The sequence below is a fragment of the Mauremys mutica genome, chromosome 1, assembly GCF_020497125.1.
Source record: "Mauremys mutica isolate MM-2020 ecotype Southern chromosome 1, ASM2049712v1, whole genome shotgun sequence".
Classification (NCBI taxonomy): domain Eukaryota; kingdom Metazoa; phylum Chordata; order Testudines; family Geoemydidae; genus Mauremys; species Mauremys mutica.
Window position 1 is genome coordinate 310115876 of NC_059072.1, and position 12569 is coordinate 310128444.

Below are 12569 nucleotides of genomic sequence, written 5' to 3' on the forward strand. Positions count from 1 at the left end.
ATACATGCATATGTGATTTTGCTGCATCATAGTGTGTAGTGAAAACTATTTCAATGATACACAATCAAATGTCCTTTAAAGAGCACAGAACTTTAAGTACAAATGGGAACGAATATATTGAAATGCCATTTGGAGAATGATTAAAATTTACAAGGACAATGTTGGCCAACCCCAAATGTCACTGCAGACACTCAGTGACTCCATGCATAAACCGTATAACAAGAACTAACCATTGTGTTTATATAACAATCCATAATAATTATTATTACTGAGACAGTGATAAAGTGCTCTTCATCTAAAAACTTTTCAAAGGGCATTACAAACAAGGAGCTTTGTGCTCCGCTATGTGAAACTAACCCATATAAGGCAGTAACTTACACTTTCCACATCAAGAAATGGGAACTACTTGAGTTTCAAATCACACTTACCTGGATTTTTTTCCACTAGGGATGGGGCCATGGAAGATTTCAGGGGTTCCAATTTCATAGATTTCCTGAGATGCGTGCAGATCTCAGGGGACTGGTGGGCAAATTAACTATGGCCCGGGGGCCACATCCAGCCCTCCAGATGTTTTAATCCGGCTCTTGAGCTCCCGCCAGGAAGTGGGGTCTGGGGCTTGCCCCACTCCGCATGGCTCCCAGAAGCAGCAGCATGTCCCCTCTCTGGCTCCTATGCATAGGAGCAGCCAGAGGGCTCCACATGCTGCCCCCATGTAGGAACTTTACACTTCTTAAGCACTAAGGGGGTAGGAAGACCGCCCCCGGATTTAGAGCGGCTGAAGTGGTTCCCACCCCCCCACACTCGGTCAGGAGACACACTGATTAAGCGCCGACTAGGTGTTTACCACTGGAACACGCAGTGCATAAAGCACCAATCGGGAGAGGGGGCGAGAGATTGGATTGAGTTAGTACATGCGCATAATAGGATGATTTATGTAACCATTTACAATAAAAGGATATGGAAAACCCCCGCTTGGGGCGCTCCACTGGAACAGACTGACGGACTTGGCTTTATTTATTGCAACATCTGGTGACCCTGACGTGATTCCCCCTGCTCACCGGCTGGAATAGCCCTCGGTGCACCGAATCTCGCTGGAAAAGCTTCATTCCGTGAGTATGGGGGGGAAACTGTCAGCTCAGCAGAAAGTTCATGCGAAAGAGCTGCAGGCTATCATGCAACAGGCTGGCAGGCCAGTCTCCCTGGGTCAGTTAGAACAGCTACTTGCTGAAATCAGTTGCCAATGTCCTTGGTACCCGGATCACGGGTCACTGTCGGTAGATGATTGGATAAAGATAGGGGCGACACTGCACGCGGAGCCTCGAGCCGCGGTGCAGTGGCTCCTGCTTTGGCAGCGATGTAAGGAGGCTCTGGAGACAACCGGGATTGGAGCGTCCTCCAGGGCTATCCTTCTCGCCCCCGCGCCTTCGGCCCCCCCTCCTTACCCTCGGATCTTGCCCCCCAAGCCGCCTGAGGCGGTACCTGAATGCCATGATGCATGTCCGGGTGCGGATGGCTCTTCACGGCCGAATTTTCGGCTGTCCCCTTTTCAGGCAATGATACAGAGGGAAAAGGAGAAGGGAGAATTAGGCGGGGAGGAGATGGGGGAGCTATTGGCTGCATTCCCAGTGACACATCGCCCTGGCAACGCAGAGGGAGAGGCTGAAGTGGAGATTACAGCCCTCCCCTATTCCGTTCTCCGAGAGGCGAGACGAGCGGTTACTGAGTCTGGATTGAAATCCACCTTTACCCGAGGCATGTTAGAAGGGATTGCAAATGGATATAGCATGCTCCCCCAAGATTGGAAGGATCTTTGTAGGATGCTTTTAAGCCCCGCGCAGTATGTTATTTGGGATAGTGAATTTCAACAGGAAGCATTACAACAGGGGCGGGCATCGGGGGGGGCCTATACTCCCGAGCAGCTGTATGGAGCAGGACCGTTTGCCAGCATACGGGAGCAGGCTGCGAATATCCCTCTCGTAACGCTCCAAGTTGTGGGGCGTTGTGTTTTAAGATCCCTGTTTAAAGTACCGGTGACGGGGAAACCCTCCCGGTCCTTTACCGTCACCCGTCAGGGCCCTCAAGAGTCGTATGTGGAATTTATTAACAGATTACAGGAGGCTATTCAGAGGCAGGTAGATAATCCTGAAGCCCAGTGGGAATTAATGAGGAAACTCGCTTATGAGAATGCTAATGCGGACTGCCGCAAGGTGTTACAGTCCATTGTGACCAAACCGGAGTACACTCTGGCAGAAATGCTAAAAGCGTGCACAGATGTGGGCACTCAAGTGCATCAGATGAATTTGCTGGCAGCAGCCATGCAGAAGGGATCCAAACCCCAGGGAAAGTGTTTTAATTGTGGGAAACCCGGCCATTTTAAGAGGGAGTGTCGGGCCCCTGGGGGGGGAGCCAATACCGGGACGCGACAGCAGTCCAATAAGCCAAGATCTATTTGTCCCCGATGTAAGAAAGGTTACCACTGGGCAAATCAATGCCGTAGCAATCCCCCGCTCAATGCCCAACCTCCGGGAAACTGGGCCACGGGCGATCCCCCAGCCCCGGCCCAAAGGTGGGAGGAGGCAGCGCCTATGATACCCCGGCGGCCACCCTAGGAAGTGCGGGAATTGATTTGTTGTTGCAGGAAGATAGGGAGCTCACTTTCCCCGGGGAGGTGGTGGCGATTCTTACCCAACTTTCTGGACCCCTGCCCCCGGGCACTATGGGGCTAATCCTCCCTCGTTCCCATGCCGGGGTAATAGATAGTGACTATAAGGGAAGTATTTATGTTCAAATCTGGGCTCATATGCCAAAACAGCTGCATAGAGAGGATTCATGGGCCCAGATGGTGATCCTTCCCTTCTGTTTGCCCGCAGGGGGAACAAATGTGACCCGGGACGCTGGGGGTTTCGGGTCCACCTTAGCGAAGGCCCATCCTCAGGTGGCGGCGATCACTCAAGCAATAGGACGAGCAAAATTTAAGCATACCTATTACTGCAACGGTATCCCCCTTGAAGGGCTGGTGGATACTGGAGCTGACGTTACAGTCATCTCCGCTCGGCAGTGGCCGTCCACCTGGGACAAATCCAAAGTGCCAGCTATTTGGGGAGTGGGCGGATTGCAGGCTGCTCAACAAAGCACCCGATGGATTGCTATAACTCCGTGAGAAGGGGGAAAGGAGATTCTCCTTAAACCCTATATCATGGATATTGCTGTATCCCTATGGGGAAGAGATTTGTTAAGCAAATTTGGATCACATCTTACCATTCATGACTGAGTTTACTGCCCTTCCCCTTTTAGCTAATACATTTTGTTAGTGCCTGGCCGAGTCCTGCTGCACTCATAGCTGCCTTTTTTGGCTGTCCACCAAGCCCCCCTTTTTCTTGGCTGTTCGCCAAGTTTTAGTTGCAAGCGGTGTCCTTGAATGTGGCCAGTGTTTTTTTTTTCTTTAATTTTTTAGTTAACTCATTCTGTTCTTTTCGGATCCCATTGATAGTCATGTATTTTTTCATCAAAATGCTAAATCCTTGGCGAAGCATTTTATGATCCCCCTGATTCAGGCCCAATGTATTGTTTAAACCTGTAATCATTGTGCAAGTCTTCATCATTATCCCGAACTGGGTGTTAATCCCCGCGGTCTTCAATCCAACCAAATTTGGCAAATGGATGTCACGCTTTATCCCCCTTTTTCTCCTTGGAAATATTTACATGTTACCATTGATACCTACTCTCATTATGTTTGGGCCACCCCCCAACGGGGTGAACAGGCCAAACACGTGATTAATCATGTTCTTGCTGTGGTGGCCGTTATGGGCCGCCCCCGACAGATAAAAACCGATAACGGCCCCGCCTACATTTCTCACAGGTTTGCGGATTTTTGCACGCAGTGGCAAATTAACCACGTTTTTGGTATTCCGTACAATTCCACTGGTCAAGCCATTGTGGAACGAACTAATCATACACTTAAAGAGTACCTGAAGAAGCAAAACAAAACAGTGGGGGATGATGGGCCAACCCTGGGCGCCAAGCAAAACCAATTAGCGATAGTATTGTTTACCCTAAATACTTTAAATATTTTTCAAAATTTTACAGCCACTGAATGACATTTTAAGACGGAAACCCCGCTCCCACGCCCATCTGTCAAATATAGGCAGAGCCCAGACCCTAATTGGTATGGCCCCGTTCCATTGATAACCTGGGGACGAGGGCATGACGCTGTGCTTACTCCCACAGGTCCGTTGTGGGTCCCTGCCAAAAACGTGAGACCGTGGCACGATGACGTGGCATCAAGGCCTCAGGAACCTGATACCCAACTTCAGTCTGAACCTAACCGAGACCTTTCAAGCGTGCCGAGCCACAAAGATGGCACCAAAGGTTACCTGGGGGCAGGTGAAGCGACTGGCGCAGCAGGCTCAGCAAACACTGGAAAATAACAAGGCCAAGCCTACCCCCGAAAGTTTTACTGCTGCTATCTTTGCCTGTTTGATTGCTAATTCTTTTATTATATTGTTGTGTTGTTTTTGTGTGTTACCGGTTGGGGCCAAACCCGAATTGCATAGCCGCATGCGTTATAATATATGGGCTCGACTTGCGATCCTTGCCAATTAATCCTCCTTTTGTTTACAGCAGGCCCCTGAGATGCATGGCCTGTTAGGCACCTGCCTGGTCCCAGTATGTAAGGCGCCAGGCAGTGCTGCATATGCAACGGGGATGTCTAATTTTATAAATGTTACCGAGATTCAATATTCTTCTATGAGCCTATGGGGCCAGGCCACTTATGTGAAACCCGCGAGTGCCTTGTCCCTTTTTACCCCACGGGTAGCCAATCACACCAATTTGACCTGTGTACGGATGGTTAATTGCACACGTCACAGGCCCCCAAAAGGATGTTTGCGGGTGGGTACCCCAAAATGGAATTGTACGCGCTTTCAAAATGTGTCCAGCAATTACGGGCACATTTTGTTACCAGAAGGTTGGTTTTTTACGTGTGGTCAGAGGACCTTTAATTATATTCCGGCCAATATTTCAGAAGCTCAATGCTGCCTAAGCAGGCTCATATTGATACTCCCCACAAGGTCAATGTTGACTGGCTCCCGAACTAATGAGGCCCGCACCCGACGCTGGCGAAGCTCAACCCCCATGAGATCAGAATGTAATGCCAATGTCAACCTTTTTAGTCGGGCTGAGTACATCTCTCTGGCTGCCATCCATGGGATGGGTCCGAACTGTTTTGCAATATGCTTTGATTGTTATCGCCTGCTTGATTGGTTTTTTTTGCTTTGCTCAGTGTATTCCTAATATAATTAGGATGTGTGTTACACCCTGTCGGCGCAAACCCCTGCCTACACCCCAAGCCGTCATGTATGCATATAAAATCATGAAACATGCGGACCAGGCACGGGTCGACAAAACAGAAAAGGAGGGGATGTAGGAACTTTACACTTCTTAAGCACTAAGGGGGTAGGAAGACCGCCCCCGGATTTAGAGCGGCTGAAGTGGTTCCCACCCCCCCACACTCGGTCAGGAGACACACTGATTAAGCGCCGACTAGGTGTTTACCACTGGAACACGCAGTGCATAAAGCACCAATCGGGAGAGGGGGCGAGAAATTGGATTGAGTTAGTACATGCGCATAATAGGATGATTTATGTAACCATTTACAATAAAAGGACGTGGAAAACCCCCACTTGGGGCGCTCCACTGGAACAGACTGACGGACTTGGCTTTATTTATTGCAACACCCCCACCCCAAGCACTGCCCTTGCAGCTCCCATTGGTCGAGAACCGCAAACAATGGGCACTGCAGGGGTGGCGCCTGTAGATAAGGCAGCATGCAGAGCCATCTGGCCGCCCCTCTATGTAGGAGCCAGAGGAGGGGACATGCTGCTGTTTCTAGGAGCTGCTTGAGGTAAGCGCCGCCTGGAGCCTGCACCCCTGACCTCTTCCCATGACTCAACCCCCTGCCCCAGCCCTGATCCCCCAACCTCTCATCGCCAGCCCTACCCCAGAGCCCGCACCCCCCAGCTGGAACCCTCCCACCCCCAATTTCATGAGCCAGGCAATTTCCATACCCATATGTGGCCCTTGGGCCAAAATAATTGCCTACCCCTGTCTCACGGGCTTTAGTGAAAGCAAGAAGCTTCCCCTTGTTAACAGAACCAATCTTTGTCCCCATCAAGAGGATTTTCATGTTTCCTTTTTTAAAATGCCACTCTCTAGCCATTTCCTTGAAGATGGCCTTGAAAATGTGAACCAAGATAACCCAGTGCAAATGATCACTACGACTCCAGGGAACATGCAGTTAGGCTTCACTGCAGCAAGAGGCTGTGGGCGAGGAAACCTAAAGATTCCATCTACCCCATCTTTCACACATACACACACCCCTTTTAAGCATAATAAGTCAATGAAATCTGGAGTATATCCCACACTATCAGCTCATTGAACCACCTTCAAAATCGTTAGAAAAGCCCTAAACATGAGAATGGGATCAGGATTGTCAGTAATTGGTTATATTTTGTGTTATATTTAAAAAAAAACTGTATCACAGGCCCATCCAAAATGTTAAGGCAAAATATTAACTTCTGGGTCTAAGACTGAACTGGCTGCTGCTCATTCAAGGACTTGGCTGCATTTCTCCATTGCTGTAAAATCTAGGGTCTGAGCTGCAGGGGCTACAAGGCATCTCCATGCCTCAAAAAAGACCCTGTTTTCCCTTTTACATAGCTGTGTCCCCTTTTGACAGATACATCATCCATTACCACAATTCTCCAGCATAGGGTCTGAGTTAATAGCATTAGTAACTGTCCAGTAGATGTCACTGTTCAGTAACACAAGTCATAATCACATGCTCTTGAGCAAAACACAGCCTCTCTCCTGTGCTTTGATAACCTGGGGAATAAGACACTTCGGTCTATGATTCTAAAACGAGTCTCCCACTTGGGAGCCAACCTCTGATCGAAAATTTTAAATTTTAAACAAAATATGCATTCTTTCATAAGGTATGTGATGTTTCATTCATTAAACTACCATATTTTTCTAGACACAGGCTCCCACAAGGCATATAAAAAAATCATTGCAAAAACTGAACTTTGTTATATCATTCAGTGGAATTTTTTTACACTGACATCAATGCAGTATTGATGATTTAGATGTATGTTACTCTGGTGAACCTGAAACTTTGAATGAACAAACTAACTGTCCTGGGTTCGCTATAAGCAGAGAAAACAGAGAAACAGTAAAACAGTTTTTACAGAAAAAAACCGCTCAATTTCTAATCCAACCATTCCCGTTTTAAAACAGAATTTTTAAATGCAATTGTCAACAATGGAAATCTTACTGTCATGAGATTCTGGCCACAGTTTCAGATCTGTCCTGGCAGCAAAACTATATGGGTGTACTTGGATCTAGCAATTCAAATTTGGCTTCCTACCTTGCCCTGGCTCTGAAATTTGTAGGCGTTTGGATTCAAGGGTCTGATTTTGTCCTATTGGTATATAATTGGTTGACTATATTAACAGTAATTTATATCAACCAACCAATATAGTTTAGGATAAACATATTTGATGAACTACTAAAATAACTATCAACATTCTTTTTCTCTTAATAACTATAATCCAATTTCTTGTATATTTATCTAATCTATGTACTTAGCTCTCGTTTTACAATTGAGGTGTGGTTTTATTTGAATAATATTGTGTTATCTTTATCATGCCTTTAGTATATAACATCAAATCAATGGCTCTGTTTATACCATTCTGTTGAACCTAGTTTTAATTTAAGTACAGGCCTGGCCTAAAGATCCAGTTCTCTGAAGTGCTGAGCATATCCTCAAGAGGCTCAGAACCACACCATATCGTGCTTTAACACATGCTCAAGAGAAAACCAGATGAAGGTCTGCAAAGGAAAGACACTCCCGTATTTCTCTCAGTAGTTAAAAAGAGTGAACAGTTAGATACAGGTTTGTTGGAGACTTCATTTTGCTCTAAATTCTTGAACATATACTCCCCTGTGCTACCTAATCTGACAGTGAAATGTCTTTTGTTGTATGCTTTGATTAGACAACTAATCTGTCATTGAGTCTGTGATGTTTGTCCTGGCTTGGGTTCATTTACTATAAAGAAAGCTACAATTACATAATTTTCTCTGTTGGTTCTGCTGTGCTGATTAGCACAAAATAGGCTTTAGAATGTCTCAGCCCTGCTGTTATGTATCATGAAAATCAGATGCAGTATGGTGAGAACTATTCTCATCTTGTCCCTTCCCCTACCAATAAAGAATTGTTTCTTATAGTATACTCTTGAGTGTTTTGTCCAATCCTGCCTTTAACAACTCCAGCAATGGGGCTTTCATGTCGTGATTTGCCTATTCTTTACCTTACTGGTGTTCTTTTACTGGCCTTCTCAGCACAGGGGATATTTTCTCAAAATTCCAAACAAGTAGAACTGATTTTAAAACCAGCTGGAGCTTCAGTGTAGACAAGGCTCTGGAGACAAGAACTGTTGTTATAACTAGTTTAGTTAAATCTGCTTTGAGGAGGTCTCACTAAGTGAGTTATAAGAATGGCGCCCACTGCTGGAGACTTATGTATCCAGTGCTTCCAGATAATTTTGAAACTGATTTGAATATTTTGATGAATTTCGCCTGTGTAGACAAGAGTGGCAGTCGTTCCAAAAACTGTGGAAGGAGCAGCAAATGTTGCCATTACATTAGCGTGTGTTGAAACATGAAAATGGAGCAAAAGTTCGCATATTAACTTATAAAAAGTGATTTGTTTAAATTTAATTCAAATCAAACCAAGACTCACTCTTCTCTAACAAAAAATGGATGGTGAAATATAGCACATTTCCTGCAAGTGAAAATGCTTGGTGCATACCTAGCTTAGGGAAATTCAGAGACAGTAGGCAAGATGAAATGCTTAAGGATGGATGCAAAATCCTGGTGATTGTGGAGTCTGCATGAATGGAAGGTTGCATTATACGCTACCTCATGTGTACTTGGATATAAATGCGTCCTTCAGCTAGAACATAGAATGTAAGTAAACTACATGCTGTTGAGACACAAGTAGCATACTAAGCAAAGATTTAGGTACCTTGGTGTAAAGAAGACAATTTCAGAGAAACCACTCAATTTCTAATCCAGACACTCCTGTTATAAAAGAGAATTTTAAAATCCATCTAGGAACAATTGAAATCTTTCTGTTTCCACAGTGAAGGAGATAGACTACAAATGCCCTGCACTAATAAATAAATGTTTGTGTACTTATCCCCTGAACGATCTTTTAGCTCCAGCAGTTTTAACTAAAAATTGCCTTATATATGTGAGTTTAAAAGTTTTCTATTGACATTCTAACAATTCTTATGCATGTCTAATTCCATCATAGACATAATTTAGACACATTTATCACTGCATTGCTCTTAGACCCAATCCTTGAGGTCAGTGGGAGTTTTGCCTGAGCAAGGAGTGCAGGATCAGGCCTTAAACAATAAGAATTTAATAATAATGCCCTATAATAATAATCTGTATTTACAGAAGCTTTCAAACAATAATCTCAAAGAATTTTGCAAAAGTTAAGCCTCACATCTCCCCTATGGGAGTTGACCATCATCATCATTTCCTGGATAGGAAAAGCGAAGAACAGATAGATCAAAAACCTACATGTGCAAAGTGCTGACTGGACAGATGTCAGCTGTAGTGAAGATTCTCAATGCTTGTCAGGAAGTGCTTTATGCCTTGAAGGAATGCATTCAAACTGACTGGTGCAGTGTCACAAAGAAAGTCAGTGGCAGAGCCAGGGCTAGAATCAAAAGGCAGGATGGTCTTGCCCATAAGACATTGGACTGGGATTCTGCATTTCCAGATTTAACTCTTGGCTCTGCCACAGATGTCCTGGAAAAGCCATCTGATCTCTTTGTGCCTCAGTTCACTCTCTGTAAAATGAGAGTAACAACATTTCCTTTGCCAGTCTTGTCTCGTTAGCAAAGCACTTCAGCAGATGCTTAAACTTAGGCATGTGTCTGTGTTCATCTGAAAACAAGGCCCACAGTTTAAGGCCAGAAGGGGCCTGTACATCATCTAGTCTGACCTCCTGTATATCAGACTGAAAACTCTTTGGGTCAGAGACAGTCTCTGTGTATGTGCAGTGTCTAGGACAACAGAATCCTGCTCTTGGTCAAGGCCTCTTGGTACTATTGTAATACAAATAACACATTCAAAATGTAATAGCCCTGATTTTCAGTATCTTGTTCTACCTACTAAACCAGACTTCCTCTATTTCTCCTTGAAAAAATGTCCCTTAAGGAATGCACTTTTGAATTATATGATGAAAGGCTATTATTTCTATACACATTAAAGCTTGCTTTTATCTCTTGAGAAATAAACAGGCTTGATACTACTCTGATGTTAAAACTTTGCTGTTGGTAAAAAGAGTCTTACAAAAAAAAAATCGCCAGCAAAGCAGGTCTGTGATCTAATTCTGAACATGGCATTTCTTTCATTTAACATCAATAATATTCATGACTAGTACTTAGATCCCAAGCCATGTTCCAGGATTGAAAAAAGAAACGCTAGGAGGGAAATTTTGCATTTCTGCTGCAGATGTGATTTAATCCTGGCATCAAAGTTTCTTGTCTGAAAAAAACTTACTCAAGCTAGGAAAAAAACAAATAAAGCAGGAAATGTTTCATTCTCAGTGGATTTTTTTTTAAGTTTGCAAGAAAATCTTTCCCACTAGAGACACTTTGGGAAAATGTTGCTGCCCACAGCCCTTGGCATGACCTATCCCAGCCCTGTGGGGCTGCTGCAGCAACATTAGCTAAACTCCCACCCTGCCTCTTTTGGTGGCTCCTCAGGCCCTGACCACATTTCTCCTCTCTGGAAAGCAGCTCCCAAACTGTCCTGATCAAAATGCTGGAGCATCAGCAGTACCCGCTCCCCACCACCATACAGCTGTCCTCAGGGGACTAGCCCATCTTCTTCCATTTAAGGATTGCAGCCTTCACCCATCTCCGATCCTTTCCTCCCCTCTGCGGCTGGCTTGTGCTCCTCCAGCTCTCCCTATCTGCCTCACTGTTGGGAACAAGCCTCCCCCCGGAAGAGACACAAGCCAAGGCATCCAGGCAGCCGCAGGCCCCACTGCAATGTAACTTTCTCCGCTATTCCTCAGCCCACGTATCCATCCCCTTCTCCCCCCACATCACTCCCCCCCCCCCGCAGGGTCTTGGGGGGGGCGGGGCTCCCTTGACTGATGCTTTGACACCCACTCGCCTGTGCCCCCCCCCCGCCAAGTCTCTCTGCTTCTCAGTCTCCAAGAATGTCCCGGCGAGCCCCGCAATTGCCGTGCCTGCGGCGGGGTCCCGCCCGTGAGCAGAAGGCGGTGGGAGGGGAAAGCCGCCGCGCGCCCTGCCTGCCCTGAAGCCCATTGCGTGGCAGCGCCAGCCGGCCGCCTCCCTGCGCCCACCCAGCCCTCTGCCGGGAGCGCCCGGGCGCGGGGGGCAGGGGCCACGCGAGCCTCCCAGCCCCGCACCGCCCCCGCCTGCGTCCTCCAGCGCCCTCCGCCCTGCGCGGCTGCCGGGCGGGTTCCCCGCGCGTCTGGGAGCGGGAGGATCCGAGCGAGCCCTTGGCACAGCGGGTCAGTACCCGCCTCTCCCGGCCCGGCCCGTGGGCTGCTCCCCGCCCCGCTGCTGGCTGGCTGGTGCCTTTCCAGCCCCGCGGAGCATTGCTGCAGCGGGGAGCGGCGCGGCCGGCTGAGCGCCTCCGCCGGGCTGGAAGTTGTGCCCGGCACCTTCTCACCTGACAGGGACAACTTCCCCCGGCAGACAGACAGGACCTGGCTCATCCCTGCCTCCGGATCGCCCGGGCTGCGCTGCGCTGCGCAGTCACTCCGCTGCCACGTGAACCAGGTAACGGGGGGTTTCGCAGTGCGGGGGCTCTGCTACAGTAACTCCTCCTGGAAAGTTTCGGGGGGCAGCGTGCGGGGGAATGGGAGAGCGGTTCTACCCCCGGACCAGAAAGAGCTCCGGAGACTTTGTAGCTTCATGCAGGCTGGACGGGTTCAGATTTCAAGTTGACACTGACATATTGGGTACATTGCTCCGCACACAAAAACTACAGTGCAACATAGGTTTGGCTTTTTTTAAAACTAGCAAGTCGGGCTATGGATGAAAGCAGACCTTCCTAGGGCGAGATCCTGCCCCCGTTGAAGTCAATAGGAGCGTTGCTGTTCATTTCACAGGGAGTAGCATCTGGCACCTTACCACCAAAGTCTCCATATTGTCCTTTATTTTAAAGCACGTGATCTTTCCTAATAATTGGGGGGGGGGGAGGGAAATTGAAGCACCGTGATCTACCTGTATATTGTTAATTATCAACATCTAGCTAGTGTGATGTGAACTGCATGAGCCACAAAGATAAGGACAACCTCTGGTCCAAAGAGCCCCACCTAAAGAGACACAAAGGAGACAGGATACATTATACACCACTTTCTAGGTTTTCCTTCCATGTTTTTGATCTTTTGTAGGTCAGAGGTGATGTGAATACATACAGATGATGGGTACAAATAGATACAGACTCTTCTGACA